General features: G+C 47.6%; 1 protein-coding gene across 11 annotated transcripts in view; it reads right to left on the minus strand.

Moving 5' to 3' along the window:
* GRB10 (growth factor receptor bound protein 10) overlaps positions 1 to 17,209 on the minus strand; it is a 203,889-nt gene that overhangs the window by 119,256 nt on the left and 67,424 nt on the right. The gene's annotated exons all lie outside the window — the stretch shown is intronic.

Consider the following 17,209-nt stretch of genomic DNA (forward strand, 5'->3'; position numbering starts at 1 on the left):
GTTCCACCACTCACCTTTCAAAGCCCAGGCTTCAGCAAAAAGCATCACGAGGTAGCCTGGGCACAAAACAGAGGAGAAGCAGCCCCTTCCACCAGTTATTGGCATTCCGTTTCAACTAGAGCATCAAATGCACTCTTGCCTCTGCTGGGTGCCAACTAAACACTACAAGATGCACAAGAGGAACCGGCCCCAGAGAACCAGGGGATGTTGTTCATTGGACGATTCAGGCAGTTTTCTTATCTAAAAAGCGGGAGCAACACAGAGCTGGAGCAACACAGAGCTCCAGCAACACAGAGCTGGAGAGGCAACTGGATGAGAGGCGTGCCATCATCAGTGCCGCGGGCACTGCAGGTGACAAATGGAAGGACTGCACAGCAGGCCGGACGCTGACTCAGATCCCAGGCCCCACATGCTGGTTAGTCCTGGAACTCAGGGCAACTGCCTCACCTTTGGGGTATCTCCACACATTCCTGAGGCAGAATGGCCACTTCACAGGTCACTTCTGAGGTTCAAATTAAAATAACAAATAAAGGACTTGCCCAGCAACTAAAGGTACTGAGTGTTCGGTAGACAGCGGGCACTGACCTTACTACTGAACACACGACTGGCAGCCTGCGTAGGAGGTCTCGCTCTCCCTCTCTCTACAGTGGGTATCACGTGGCTGTGTCCTCAGCCTGCCCTGTGCACAATATTTTCAGAACCCAGAGAACGGCACAGAAGGCACACTTAATAACTCCACTAAGGTAAACAAAGACCAATGCCACAGAGAACAGAATGACAGGGACTCGAAATGTCTTCCACCTGGAAGAATGTCTCATCAAAACCTACAGGCTTAACAGGGATCAACTTTAAACACTACAGGTATGCAAAAACAACCAACCAAATTAAAAAAAAAAAAAAAAAGTAACAGATGAGAACAGTGGATGAGAACTGCTCCTGAAGGTGCAATTAAAAGGGGATCTTCCAGCGCCCCCCCCAGCAACCCTCTCCTGCAGCTACCCTCAGATTTTTGGTGCAAAGGCAAAGAAGACACAATCCTACATGACCCACCGTCCGGGTCTCAGAGCTCCCTGGGGCCTTCCTGCGGGCAGTTTCCCAAACCCCTCCTGCTCAGCCAGGGACATCAGCTGAGACAAGTGAGGCACATTGCTGGAGTCCACCCAAGGGTGTTGAGTCTGCAGATGAACATGTGAAATGCAACAGGGATGGGGTTTGTCATTTCACACAGGATGCACTTAAAGAAGGAAAATGTTTCAAACCACAAGCCCATTAAGCTATCGCAGCCTGAGTGAAGACTGACTACCTGTGTTACCTGCATTTTGAAAATGGAGGCATCACCCAGCTCATCAGCTCCCTTCCAACGCCTGATACCCTCTGTACGAACTGCACATATGCCTGTTCTAGAACTTTGAATACACACAAGACGTCAGATACAGTGTAGTTACAGATTTCACAACTACCCTCCCTCAGCCATATAATCACATTTTTTTATTAAATATTAATGTAAAAATGGCAGGGTTTCTACTAATATTACAGTTCCTGGGTACCAGGTACAGTGCTAGACAGTTTACACACATTCCCACTTAAATCCTGTCTCTGATGGGTACTGTTGTTACCTCATCCTTACCAATGAGGAAAAAGGAGGACAGCAGCTTGCCCAGCAAATCACATCTCATAACCGTGGGTGTGAGACCCACTGGGGTTGAATCAGAGAACGTGTCCTTAACAACTGAGCCATGGGTAACTACATAATCTGTCACTCAGAGAATTCCTAAAACATGCAGAAACTCCACAAGGCTGAAAAAGGCTGAAAAAAAAATTCCTAAAACATTAGTGAACTTGGTAAAAGCTGCAGTATCAGCACTCCAACTCTGCCAGTTGCAAGGTGTGCAAAACTAGTCCCTCAAATGGAAATAACCCTCATAATAAAGGAGCCGGAGCCATTTTTCTCACCCAAAATGACACTGCCTGTTTTGATATTACACTTCATGTCTATGCGAGAGGAAAGGGAGCAAGAGGTTTTTAAGCAGAGATTTCAGTCAAACTGATCCTTAAACCAAAACAAGAGCTGCTTCCAAAAGCCTGAGATGGGGAAAAAGAAAACTCAGCAAGCCAGGTGTCTTGTATCAAGGAACAAGGAGGATGCTCTTTACTTACAATTGTATTCATATAGGCTGCTGAGCCCGACATGAAAATATATGGATAAGCCCTGGTCAGAGTAGAAAAAAACTTTTCTCCCACATGGTAAGAATGCCTGGCCTGGCAGGGAAAACGCCACCACATAAAAAATGATCGCATTTTCACTAAAATCACACAGCCTAAAAAGACACAGATCAGTGGCTTGTACTCCATATTCAGGCACTTATTTCCACAGAACTACCTCCAAGCGCAGCAATTCTTGAATTAAAAGCAAAAGTAGTGTATGAGCTGCCTCACTTTAACCACCCACTCTGCAGTGTTCAGCACAGAAACATCAATTCTGGTTATTCACAAGGGGAGGAGTCTATCAGTCATTTACATTTTAAAACAGCTCTATTGAGATATAAATTATGTAACATAAATTTCATCTGTTGGAAGCATACAAACCAATGAATGTTAGTATAATTAAGGATCTGTACAACCATCGCCACAATCTAATTTTAGAACATTTCCATCACCCTACAAAGAAACCTCCTGCCCAGAGCCTGTCAATCTTGACAAATGGTTTTCCCAAAATAAAATGCCTTTGCCAAGTCAGTTTTGTTCCTGTTTTCGGATCTGGTATTCCCACATCAATGAGGCATTTTGGCCGAAAGGGGGACAGCACTAGCTCTAGAATTTCTACAGAAGCGTAGCTACATGACCTTGGGGAAGACATTAAACCACCCTGTGTGATTATAACCTCCAAGGACTATTGAAGATTTAGTGTGATCACACATGGAAAGCACGGCTCAGTAAATCTCAGCTGCTATTTTTACTACTGCCACTACTGCCCCTGCTGCCACTGCCTCCTCCTCCTCCACTGTCACTACCTCCCCTCCAAATATTTGCACCAGCACTCCACCCCTTCCCACCACCTCCTTCCATCTCCATCACTTCCACTGCCACATCATCTCCTCCTCTACCTTCTCCACTTCCTGCACCGCCACCTCCATCTCCTCTACCACCCCCACCATCATTTCACTACCAACTCCATCATCACCGCCAGCATTTCAACCATCTCCTCTACCATCTCCACCATCACTTCCACCTCCTCCACCATCACCTCCACCTCCTCTGCTACCTCTATCACCTCCACCTTCTCCATCCTCACCTCTACCTCCTCCACCATCACTTCCACCATCTCCACCATCACCTCCACCTCCTCCATCCTCACCTCCACCTCCTCCACCATCACTTCCACCTCCTCCACCATCACCTCCACCTCTTCTGCTACCTCTATCACCTCCACCTCCTCCATCCTCACCTCCACCTCCTCCACCACCTCCACCATCACTTCCACCATCTCCACCATCACCTCCACCTCCTCTACTATCACATCATCTCCACCTCCTCCATCCTCACCTTACCTCCTCCACCATCTCTATCCTCACCTCCACCATCACTTCCATCATCTCCAACATCACCTCCACCTCCTCTACCTCCTCTACCACCTCCACCTTCACCTCCAGCTCCTCCTCCTCCACTACCTACCCCTTCATCACCACTTCTACCCATTCCATCACCTCTACTCCTTCCCACCACCCTTCACCTCTTACACCTCCAACACCTCCACTGCTACCATCACATCCACCTCCACACTCTTCATTATCTCTATTTCCTCCTCCCCCTCCACCACCACCTCTACTATCATCTCTACCTCTTCCTCCCCTACCTTCACCCCTCCCCACCACTTCCTCCATCCCCAACTTTAACAAAAAGGCAACTATTCAGACACCAAAATATCCACATGTATTAACATAATATTAATTTGTTAGTATAGTCAACATGTAGCAGTACCTTAATCGACCACGAATTCTACAGTAACTTAACAGTCTGAGAAATTAGAAGATCGGAATCTCTAAACTACCCACTTAATAATGCTGACAACACAATCTTTAAAGTACTACAAGAGGATCAGTGACAATGCAAGTTACAGTCAAATTGTATTTACATACTTTAAATATAACTTGAGGCCGGGCGTGGTGGCTCACGCCTGTAATCCCAGCACTTTGGGAGGCCAAGGTGGGCGGATCACGAGGTCAGGAAATCGAGACCATCCTGGCTAACACAGTGAAACCCCATCTCTACTAAAAATACAAAAAATCAGCCGGGTGTGGTGGTGGACGCCTGTAGTCCCAGCTACTCAGGAGGCTGAAGCAGGAGAATGGCGTAAACCTGGGAGGCGGAGCTTGCAGTGAGCCGAGATGGCGCCACTGCACTCCAGCCTGGGGGACAGAGAGAGATTCCGTCTCAAAAAAATAAATAAGTAAATAAATAAATACAACTTGAAAACAAACAACAAACTTCCACATGGAATAAAACATGTTTCATTCCTGGCCCCAGGGTATTCTAGCCAACCACGATTCAAAGCTCTAGAAAAGTGGGAGAGATTCCAGGTTCCCCTCCCTGAATATTTCCTAGTCCTGTCACGTTCCTCTTGTGGATTACAGAGAATCAGTGCATACGCTAAGCTTCAGGAGGCCCCAAAGGACCAGGTCAAAATGTCACCAACATGCCAAATCCCTTCAGGAGGCAAAGAGAACACAGAGCTACCCAGCTCTATCATGCGCACACCCATCCACATGTGCACATCCAGACCCCAAATAAAAAGGACCAAGTAAAACAAGGCCTAATTATCAAAAGACAGTGTGGCACGCTAAGGAGAGCAGAGCTTTTTGGTGCACTCGCTGTGGGGACAACCCCTTACCATCTCTGACCTTCAATTTCCTTGTCTAAAACAGGGAGTGCATGGCCGGGCGCGGTGGCTCACAACTGTAATCCCAGCACTTTGGGAGTCTGAGGTGGACGGATCATGAGGTCAGGAGATCAAGACCATCCTGGCTAACAGAGTGAAAACCCATCTTTATTAAAAATACAAAAAATTAGCCAGGCATGGTGGCAGGTGCCTGTAGTCCCAGCTACTCAGGAGGCTGAGGCAGGAGAGTCTCTTGAACCAGGGAGGCAGAGGTTGCAGTAAGCTGAGATCGTACCACTCCACTCCAGCCTGGGCGACAGAGCAAGACTCTGTCTCAAAAAAAAAAAAAAAAAAAAAAAAAAAAACCGGCAGTGCAATCCTGAGCCCTCCTGAGCTCCCAGGTGGGGTGCACAAAGCCATTGCAATTGCGCTGAGCCCAACTTCTTCCACTTCAAGCTTCTCGTTTTCTCTCTGGGTCCCACAACCCCCGCAACCTCTACACTAAAACCAGAGAAGCAAACTATGTGCAGCTGTGAGAGTGATCAACGGAGCCAGGGTTGCCTTCGTAGCAGATCAGGGCTGTAGGAAGCACGTGACACACCCACACTCTCCCCCCATGAGCAGAAGGAAGAGAGGAATCTCTTCCTTGAACTTTCTCAACAATAATCTCAGAATTTGGAAATAACTCTCATTGTCCTGGCTGACCAGGAAAAGGCCCCAGGGTTTGATATGATGTAATCCTTGGTGGTGGCTTTTCCTCATTTCTAAGTCCCTCCCACAGGCAGAGGGCAGGGGGCCAAGGGTAAACGGCAGCCGATGCCAAGAATTTGGAGGCGGAATGAGGTAAGCTAGGTCTGGCCTGGAGCTCCAGCCTGGGGCTCCCAGGTGTGGCAGCCCTTCGAAGGGCAGGTGTGATCTGGAGCAGGGAAGGGTATGGAGCAGCTTCCAGGTGCAAGCAAAAGGGCTGCGCTGGCAGGGCAAGAGGACGGCGATTCAAGGTGATGCTCCCCAGAGGTTTTGGATAAAGCTCATTTTATTCATAAAAATGAATAAACAGCACAGATCTCAGGGCTCAGGAAACTCAATCCCTCTGCCAAAGAGATTTTTCCCAGTAAGACCAAACTCGGGCAGCCATTACAGCAGGAAGAATTGGTGGATCCCAACCTTGCTGTGGGCCATGAGAAACAGTTCACCTCGCCCTTCAGGTATGAAAAATCTTATTGTGGGATGAGCCAAATGTTTACAAACTGCCAGTGTGACAAACTATGATTCTGAGCAAATAACTTCACTCTGGGCCTATTTCCTCACCAATAAAATCAGGTTTTTGGACCATATGACATCTAAACTTCTTCGGAGTTCAAAGGCTGAGTCTGCACACTCCACAAAAATGTTCCAAAGCAAATCTATTCCTAGAACCATGGTTAAAATAATATCATGGGTGACTTCTGAGCTTCTGGCCAATATGGAATATAAAAGATTAGATGTACCCTCTCTCCTTAAATAATTAAAACTGAATCAGTTTTCATACATTTAACAACAGGCAGCATGGGACAGTAATTCCTGAGACATGATCCACATGACGCAGCTCTACCAGTGCCCACTCACTGGTTGGGGAGAGCTTCCCAGCAGCAGCGCAGGGACGGGGGATCTCCCTTCCAGGCACAGCCTGGGGTCATCCTAAGGAGACAGAGCTCAACACTCAGGAAAGTCAAGGCAGAGAGGATAGCACTCAAGAGAGGGGGCTCCCCACACATCTCCAGCTGAGGATTAATGATGCATGCATGTAAGGAAAATACCAAGACTGGGAGGAACCACCAGAATGAAGCAGACAGAGCCATCTGGAGAGAAGTGTGTTCCCACCAACCCAAAAGGAAAACTTCCTTACGCATGGGACACAAGACGGCCCTCAGAAGGGTCCTGCCTCAACAGTCGGGGCAAATAAGCCCCAAACTAAAAGTGACTCTGGGCCCAGCTAACAAAGCTTATAAGCCAGCCTCAAAAGGGTAAAACTATTTCCAAGCAGCTTTTTTCCAGAATAAAGTCCAAAATATTGAAAAGAATAGCCCCCTCCCAAGAAACAGCCAGCACCCAACCAGATGAAATTTACAATGACTGGGATCGAAACAAAAAGTACCAAGCAAGAAAAGAAAATAAAACCCATCATGATACAGGAAATCAGCCAGCAGAAATGGATACAGAAATGTCCAAGATGATGGATATAGAAGGCGATATATTAAAATGATGAAGATAAATATGCTCTGTGCATTCAAGAAGGAAAAGCAAAGCATGAGTGATAAGCAGAGAAGTGGAAGATACAAAATGACCAAATCCAACCCTACAGATGAAAAATGCAATACAGGAGATGAAAAATATGCGGGCAGGATTAACCAGACATTGGACACCACGCTTCTCTCCCCTCCCTCTATCCCCAGTGACCAATCTCCAAAGACACACCGTGAGGCTCCCTCGCCCAAGGGCTGGAGTGGTCTGGAGAGGCCTAGGGTAGGAGCACCCTATGAAGACACAGTAATAGAAACTATCCAGAATGGCACACAGAGAGAAAAGGAAGATGGAAAAGATTATGATAAACTACCTCCAAATGACGATGCCAGATGAGGGGAGGGAGGAAGGAGCTCAGGTTTGGGGCCAGAGAAAATAAAGGCTGCAGCCAGCACCTTCTGCGTTCTCAGCTATTTGGCCGGGCTGGATAAGTCAACCAAAGTTTCTGAGCTTCACTTTTACTATAGGCAAATTTGGATCATACCCATTTCAAAAAGTTTGGTAGGAAAACTGAGTGAGATGAGGTATACAAAGTCCTGTCACAAAACACATGCTAGCTCCTTTCTCAACGTTGCCCCAAGGAGACAGTCTCTCACTTTGTTGCAGCCTAACAACTGCAAGGGGGTGCCAAGGACAGAAACACAGAAAGTCTTCACCTGTCCTTTCACTCAACAGGTGAACCTATTCTTACGTACTTGAGAAGCAGTTATAAGTGCAATAGTCTGGTTACTGCTCCAGCTTCAACCAACAGCAAGGGAGTCAGGGGCAACGGGGCTCCACCACAGGAAGCAGCTGCCAGGCCATGTGCTCCTAATGCTGCCACCGAAAGGAGGGACACTCACTCACACGAAAAGCTTGAAGAGTGTGTGTGTGTGTGCGTGTGCACATGCGTCACAGTCACATATATATGTATATATTCATAAATATGAATTTTAAACCATGTGTGGAAACACAAGTAATACAAACTTAAAATGTACACAGATACAGGTAATCTACAGATATGACAACAGGCACCTCCTTATACACTGCTGAAGTTACAAAACACTTCTTTACCTAAATACTTTCTCCCTAAGTTAGGAACCTTGTTCATTATCAGTAGATCTGAAGAGAGTATCTTCCTGTGTCCATATTATCAACCAGGTGTTTAGATGGAAATTGCTTTTTAGCACCACTTAGCCAAGGCCTCATTCTCTGAAATGAGGTTCTTGGGGTCTCTGGACCCATTGAAGTGTGATGGTCAGATACACAGATCTGTTCACCCTGCACTGGCACCAGCTCCTGGAGGGGCCTACGAGGCGCAACCACAAAGCCATGGCCATACTTTGCTTGACCCCACTCCAGACTGCTCAACATGCAGCAGGCCCAGTTCTGATCTCCCCAATGCAGAGACTCTCCTCTGTCACTCCAGGGGAGTCCAAGGCGCTCTGGGCACCCAGCAAAGGGAGGAGGCCAGGGACTCAGCAGGCCCAGACGATTCCAGCCCACTGACTAAGTGCCAGAACAAAGAGGGGACAAAGGATTCCCAAGCCAAGATCTGGAGGCTTGTGGAACTGTGTCCAGCAGAAGGGAAGAAAGGGAAAGGGATACAAGCTCCCTCAAATTAGGAAGCCCAGAACCCAGTTCAAGGGAGAATTAATACAGGGAGGGGAGGCCAGTGTGGGGAATGGGAAGATGAGTTTGGCTTGAAATGTCTTTCTTCTGAAATGCTGGCATCACCCTCACCTCCCTGAATGCCTGTCAGCCATCTGCATGGCTTAGTTACCCATGCAGAAATCAGTCAGCCTCCAACTCCTCCTTATCCACCTGTGAACTGCTAACTGATCCTGATTATTTTGCCTTCTACATCCACTTCCACCCACGCTTTCTTCTCACGGCCACTGTGGCACCCTCGGCTCGGGCCGCTCGCTCACTGCTGCTTCCTGAGCACACTGCCTGAGATGAGTGAGAGCTCACTCACACGAGGGTCCCCGAGTACAGAACTCAGGGACTCTCCAGCCTGGGTCTTCAACCCACACTCTACATCTAATACTTCACTCTTTGAGGACCAGAAATCTAACTTTATTCCAAAGTAATTTGTACATTAAGGGCAGGTTTCAAAAACACGTTAATAGCCAGTTCACCAGGAGCCCAACATAAGTCCCATACACACTGAAATCATAACCGTCGAAACCCTGAGAGCAGAGGTTGCCATTCACAGCTCTCAGGGTCAAGAACGTTTAAGCAGCAAGAGAGGCCCTGCAATTACTGTCCAATGTCTAAGCTTGTTGAACCCCTCAAAATCTTTACCCAAGCGTGACACAGTCATGGATAACCAATCACAGAGTTTCAGAGACTTGGAGTATCCAACCTCTTGGTCACTCAAGCAGAAGAAAAATAGTCAATCTTCAGAGAGACTGATCCATTCAACAAATATTTACCAAGCAATGACTCTATGCCCAGCACATGAGTGTTTAAAGCAACAATCCTGCCCTATGGAGTTTGTATTTTATCTAAAGAAAACAGATAGTAAGCAATAAACACACCATTTACTTGTTTATAATCTGAGAGTGCAGTGCTATGGAATAAAAGAACAGAATAGAGCTGGATAAACAGGGCGGAGACTGCAATTTACACAGAACATAAGGGAAGGCCCCACTGAAAAGGGGTCCAAAAGTGAAGACTGCAAGGAGGAAGGGCTAGGCCCACAGGTGTACGGTGACACCTACATGAAGGAGGAAAACAAGGCTGAAGAACATCACTGCGGGCAGAGACAGAAGCCCCTGCAAAGAGACTTCATCTTAAGAGTGGCCATCCTTTGAAGCTGGAAGCCATCATTCTCAACAAACTAACACAGGAACAGAAAACCAAACACTGCATGTTCTCACTCATAAGTGGGAGTTGAACGATGAGAACATATAGACACAGGGAGGGGAACATCACACACTGGGGCCTGTCAGGGGGTAGGGGATGAGGGGAGGGAGAGCATTAGGACAATACCTAATGCATGGGGGGCTTAAAACCTAGATGATGGGTTGATAGGTGCAGCAAACCACTATGGCGCATGTATACCTATGTAACAAACCTGCACATTCTGTGCATGTATCCCAGAACTTAAAGTGAAACATTTTTAAATGAAAAAAAACAAAAAGAGTAACCATCCTTAACAATTATGCAGATGCCACTTTCCCCATGAAATAAATGCTACAACCAGCTCCTTACATTTCCACTATACTTTGGAATTTCCTACCAAGAATGAGAAGTTTTCTTTTTCCTGCGAGTTTACTCCTTTTATAGGTTTTTTTTTTTTTTTTTTTCTTAAGTCATACTATCAAGTGATCAAATCCCAGTTCCTGCATGCTACGCAGGATCTCAGGCACCTAGAAAGAGCTGGTGGAGAAACATTCTTCTGTCCCCCACTCCGGCTGCTGGGATCGGGGCTGAAATCCTTCACAGAACTTGAATGACCCTCAACAAACACCAGAGAACCCCTCGCAGAGCTACAGGCTGAAGCCCATCTTCAGAAACAGAAACATGGTTTCCTACCACTTTTCCAAAAACACTAACAAACATACAAATTAAGTCACAGAAAATTCAGTACGAGGAAAAACTAAATATGAGCTAAATATTTACTTTCTTCTTTAAGATCAATGATAGAAAACCTCACAAAAGTTAAAAATAATGCTAATATTCATATCACAGTCACTTTGAATACTTTGTTTCTTTCTAGTTAAGATGATGATAATAATAAATGTACCAGCAACCAGTTTCGCAGGGTCTGCTTGAAGCACACATAAATATTTAACAGGTTCTGGGGAAACTGCCAAAGTGATTATTGACTGCATGACAAAGACAGGATCACAAACCCTACCTAAGTGACCCCCTTTGCCGAGACTCATAACCTGTGGCAGCAAACACAGGTGATGAGGCCCATCTGACACCAGAGGCCAAAGAGGCCCAGAGAGCAGAGGACAGGCACACCCCGGACGGGGAGCCTGGCACATATGGCAGCACTTAAAACCCCAAGGAGAAATAACAGTGAAAGCAAGTCATTCCAAAACTCACTATGAGCTAAACGTGCATGGTACAGGAATATAAAAATGTAATTTAAACATAGTTACCACCTTAAAAGACCAGACACTTCAATCAGAAAGTAAAGAAGCTTATGTTTAAATTACTCTATGATTTTAATAAAAGGAATAATTTAAGGTTCCTCTCTCTGCCAAAGTACACCATTAAAAAAAAAAATTTAAAAAGTTGCCGTTTCCTAAATTTTCATCAATGTATTTACTATGTGTTTAAAACATCATTTTTTCTCTGTCTGGCTGCTTAAAGCACTTATCCAATAGTTTTTCTCTTCTGCAACAGAGCAAGCAATCACAGAAGTTGCACAGCACCCAAATCCAGCGCAGGAAATTGTCGCAATAAATATCCTCTTTGTCCAGGTGCCAGAAAGGAAAGAAATGCCCTGCTTCATTGAAAAGTTTCATAAATCGTTCACATGAACGCCACATACAGTATTTGCCATATTCAAACCATTTTAACACAGTAAAGGTACCCAACCATGAAACTGTTTTAAACTTTCCTGGAGAATACACTAGTCCCCCGCTTATCCTGGTTTTACTTTCTGTAGCTTCAGTTACCCACAGTCAACTGTGGTCCAAAAATATTAAATGGACAATTCCAGAAATAAATAATTGATCAGTTTCACACTGTGCGGAGGAGCATGATGAGATCCGGCCCCGACCCACTTTGTCCTGCCCAGGATGTGACTCCTCCCTCTGTCCACAAGATCCACGCTGCAGGCGCTGCCTGCCCACGAGTCACAGAGGAGCCGTCGCGATGATCATCAGATCAACTGCCGCGGATCACAGGGCTTGAATTCAAGTAGCCCTTACTATACTGAATAACAGCTCCAAAGTGAAGAGGAACGATGCTGGCCATTTGATTACACCAAAGAGAAGCCCTAATGTGCTTTAAGTGCAAAGGTAAAAGTTGTCAATACTAAAAAAAAAAAACATATGCTACACTTGCTAAGATTTATAGTAAAAGCCAATTTTCTATTCATCAAATTGAGAAAAAGGAAAAAGAAATGTATGCTAGTTTTGCTATCACATCTCAAACTGCAGAAGTTCCGGTCACAGTGAGTATAAATGCTTAGTAAAAATGGAAAAGGCATTAAATTTATAGGCGAAAGATATGAAAACAAAAGTGTTCTGACTGACGGCATTTGGGTTCGGTACTATCTCAGATTTCAAGCATTCACTGGGGGTCTTAGAACGCATCCCTCAGCATAAGTGGGGACCGCTCTACAGAAATCGCTACAGGCTGCCCAACTGAATGCAAAGCCACCCTCTTCTTTCCTGAGGCGGGAGTCAGCCGGAGCTCGGGCATCCACTCTGCGATTCACAGTTCGTGTTTCTTTGCCCCAGAAGAACACCCATAGGGACACACAGGAGGGAGTGAAGTTCTCCACGTAGCCACCAGAACCCACTGCCAAACCCCTGCCCCAGCATCAAACAGCATAATGCCCACGCCGGGAAACAGGGCACGATCCCTCACGTGGGCCTGGGAGCAGGCAACAGAGAGCGTATTGCTGGAACTGGGCACATGTGACAGTCAACAGGATGCTGTTCATAATTGCAGCAGAGCACAGGTGTGAAATCAGGATGACGCCAGCCTCCCTGGAGGACCTGCTGCCTCTCCTGCAAGGAAGGAACACTCAACCTGAGACTAGGGAAAAGCCAGTCTCGCAAATGTCTGAGGACAAGTGCACTTGGGCCAAGGGCAAGGTCAGCATGCACCTGCGGGCGTGCGAGGAGCACAGGTCGCTGACCGGCAGAACACGGTGAGGAGGTGAGAGGGGCCAAGAGGTGAGATGGGTGAAAAATGGCTGCTTCATGCAGGAGGGTGTGGGCCAAGGGGAAGACACGACCACAGCCAATCATTCAGCAGACACAGAAACCCCCCAGTACATCCAATGACAGGTAGGTACTTTCATATCACCAGCACCCAGCAAGTACCTAACATGTTCATATTGATGCACATTTAGGGAATGCTCAGTGAGTTTGAAGGCGGCATCCAAAGCCAGGTGGCCCCCACCCAGGCAACTCATGACAAAGTGAGCCCACCCCACCTGCTACCACCTTCTTGCTCTGCCGGCCCAAGCCCCCGCCTGTTAGCTCTGGTCTCGGCCCCTCGTAGGGCTCTGCAGCTTGAGAACTAGGTGTTCTGACCTGGGCTGGGGATGAGGTCCCACCTCACCGTGTCACCCATTGCCCCCATTCCCCACCGGGGAGGGGCCAACCAGAAGGGTGATAGGTCTCTACTCTGTCCTCAACCAGGATCTGGGGTGGCTGAGGATGGGGGAGGACAGAGGACAGCATGAGGAGGGGTCAGGCAGAGGGAGGCCCAGGACTGGATGCAGGAATGCAAAGGAGAGAAGGCTGCATGGGGGTGTGGCAGGGACTGCTGCAGGAGGGGAAGGTGTCCGGCTGAAGTCCAAGGAAATGGCCCAGGCAAAGAAACGGAAGGAGAAGACAGCACGGGAGCAGGGAGGAGGGAGCAGAGCAGTTCAGTATTACTGGTGGCAAAGGAGAGCCCAGGCTGCTGGTAGGAAGGGTCAGGCCAAAGACAGGCTGAGGAGGCTGACCCAGTCACTACGCTACCTCCTGGGCCCTACTCTCCTGTCTCCCCTGTACCCCCAAGGCAGGGTGTACCAGGGGTCCAGCAGCTCCCAGCTTCACAAGCTGTCCCCCACCAGCTGAGACTTGAACCCTTAATCTGCACCATGCCACAGCCCCTCTTGCCCTGCCCACCCTCATGCCCACTCAGGAGGCCAAGGACTGGCCAAAAACTTACATTCAAGCACTTCCTGCAAGGGTCATTCCAATATCCAGAGCGGCTTCCTAAGGCGATAGAAAGGTCCCCTGGAAGGCCCCAGGGCAACCTCGCCTGGCACCAAAGAAGGGTCAGGGCAAATACTTCGGCTGGCAGGGACAGAGCAGCTCCGAGAGCATCTGCAGCCCCGTGCACCTACAGCAAGGTGGGAAATTCCACGTGTTCGAATATTTCAAAGCCACAGAAAGCACATTCCCATCTGCCAGGAGAACATAGTTGATGAGGGGATATGGGCAGCAACAGCTTCAAAGCCCCACAACAAGGACTCAAGAAACGGGAGTCCAGGGTGAGGAGGTGACAGAACCAGCGATGTGAGCCAGGGCGACAGGGCCCAGGGTAACTGGATGATGGGGGATGGGCTATGGGGGAGAACACCAGGGTGACAAGGTGACAGAGTGATGGGGTGCGGTGACAGGGTACCATCCCCTCTCCCTCCCTGACATTACTTATACCTGGCCTCCAAACACACGGCTTGTTCTCCATAAAGCCTCTCCTCAGAAGCTGCCCTCAATGTCCTCCTTGGGTAGGGTTATTTTTAATCCCATTTCACCCATCTTAGGTAAAGACAGCACTCTGAGGATTAAGTTGTTTCTCTAGATGCCCCGGCACTCACCCCTCATAATGCATGAGCTAGAAAGGCCACATTCATGCCTTAGAAAGCTGAAAAAATCCATATAAGTACCCTGCAAATGCCAAGAACCTGACCTCAAAGACTAATTTACATGGAATTATCACCTCCACAATGTTGACAAATAAAAATACATTTATACAAAATTTACCTTTTTTTAGTGAAGTTCTGAAGGGACAAGTAAAGCAAAATATAACTTTATAGCTATTTTTTCACAATACCAAATAGCTTTTTTTTTTCTTTAGAAAAAGAGAAATGTTGCAATGAAGCAACGACGTCCTTGGCAGTGAAGGACTCAAATTCCATCTCTCTGTCCACAGAGGGGTCAGGTGTTCCCTCTTTAGAGTCATTAAACTCCAGGTACAATTCTCCTTCCTCTATTACTTGGGTACGTCCTTTAAGCCCCGGCTATGTCGTATGTACTTTTGTATTCCCAGAATGGGCAACCACTAAGAAACTGCCAATCATTTCCTCACTGTCCAAAGAACGAAATGTTCTAATGTTGTTTGGTTCCATCTTACAACTAAGCTGTTGTTTGGTTCCATCTTACAACTAAGCTGGGTTTCAGTTGAGGTCTGGAAATGTAGGATGAACCCCTCAGCCAGTACCCCAGAGCCTGCTAAACCAGAGTCTGGGGGTAAAGGAAAAAGAGGAAGGGGTCTTCAGGGATCCAGCCCCTTGGATCCCAGGAGCAAAGACCCTGTTCAGGGTTCCAGTAAAGTGCCCCTGGTCAACCGGGAATTCCTAAGGCCCCACTTGTTGGACAGGCATTGGAGGCTCTCATTTCATAACAGTGGGAGTATAACTGTCAGCCTCACATGCCTGAAGCAGTACTAGGATTCAAACCCAGAGCCTGCATGCCTCCTGGGCTGGCTCACCTCCTGCTGGCCACGTGGCCTCCCACAATGGTACAGACTCTTGATGGAGCCAAGACTAAAACAGCTGCTCAAGGCAAACAGACACAGGAAGGTGAGAGCCATAGAGGTACACACAGGCACCCTCCAACCTTCACGCCCTTGCACAGTGGCAAGGAGCTGGTTAAGGACGGTCAGCAAAAGCACAGCGGAGTCACATCAGGCCTGTCGGGAAGAGTGGACAACACAGTGGGAAGGCACAGATGCTGTCCCCCATGATCTGCCACTGGCTGGAGGCAGTGGACTCGCATGTTCCAGCAGCGCCTGAGGAAATCTCACTATGCACAAATGACACACCGAGGCCACAAAGGGCCATAAACGCAAAGCTTCAACTTTGCAAACTGGAGCTGCCAAGGACAGAAAAACCACAGGCATGACTGTGATATCCTGAGATAGCCAAGACTAGTACTTCCAGAGCCATCTGCGGGGAAGAAGCAGTTTTTGCTGTCCCTATCAACCTGTCAAGCACGGACACTTCACAATTCACAATAGCAATGAATTGCTAGAAAGTAAAATAAAACAAAAATACGATACGCACCCACATTTTTATTCTTAAATTCAACATTCAAATTGCTATAAAATCTCTAAACACATTTTCTCTATATCTCTACTTATCATGGACTGGAAATGAACACGACCTGGGACACAGCAGTGGGTGCATGAAAAGACCTTCCTTCAAAAAAGTCAACATTGCGTTACAACGAGGGATGGGAGGATGTGTCCTGAAGGGAGAGCGTGAGCCGCCCAGCTCTGAGCTGGTCAGTCTCATCTGAAGTGTTGATTAGTTCTAGTCCTTTCCCTTAAAGAGGGCTAGGCAAAACAGGAGAAAGGAAACAGGAAAAAGTGCCACAAACCCCAACAAAGGAAGGATGCCTGAAGGAGGCTGGGGGCTGGGTGAGTAATGACACATAACTTCAAATGCAGAGAGGCGGAAGTGATTTGCTCTGCGTTACTGACAAGGCCAGACGGGAGCACAGTCAATGTTACAGGAGGCCCATCTTCTGACCATAGATAAACAGGCTGTCCCTGAGGGTCACGAGTTCCCTTCTCTTTGGTAATCAAGTAATGTGACTCTGTGCAAAGAAAACAGTTGAATCAAGGATTCATGCTCCAACCAGGTACACCATGATGCCTTTCCAAGTCTGTGTGCACTTGATAACTGCCATCTCTCCTGGAAAAACACTCCCACAAGGTAGCCCTGCCTGCTGCCTCCTCTGCTGGTTACCTGCCTCCTGCCTACCCGCCTGCTGCCTGCCCTGCCTGCTGTAATGGCGACTGATATGGTTTGGATTGGTATCCCTGCCCAAAATCTCATGTCCATCCCCAAGGTTGGAGGAGGAGTCTCGTGGCAGGTGACTGGATCACCCTGGCAGGTGACTGGCAGGTGGGGGTTGCGGCAGAAGTCCCCCTTGCTATTGCATGACAGTAAGCTGTCACGATACCTGGTTGTTGGAAAGTGTGTAGCACCTCCCCTTTTGTGCTCTTTTCCTCCTGCTCCAGCCACATGAGACTTGCCGGCTTCCCCTTTGCTTCTGCCATGATTGTAAGTTTCCTGAGGGCTTCCAACCATGCTTCCTGTAGCCTGCGGAACTATGAGTCAATTAAACCTCTTTTCTTTATAAATTACCTAGTCCC

Source organism: Macaca thibetana, chromosome 3, assembly GCF_024542745.1.
Source record: "Macaca thibetana thibetana isolate TM-01 chromosome 3, ASM2454274v1, whole genome shotgun sequence".
Lineage (NCBI taxonomy): Eukaryota > Metazoa > Chordata > Mammalia > Primates > Cercopithecidae > Macaca > Macaca thibetana.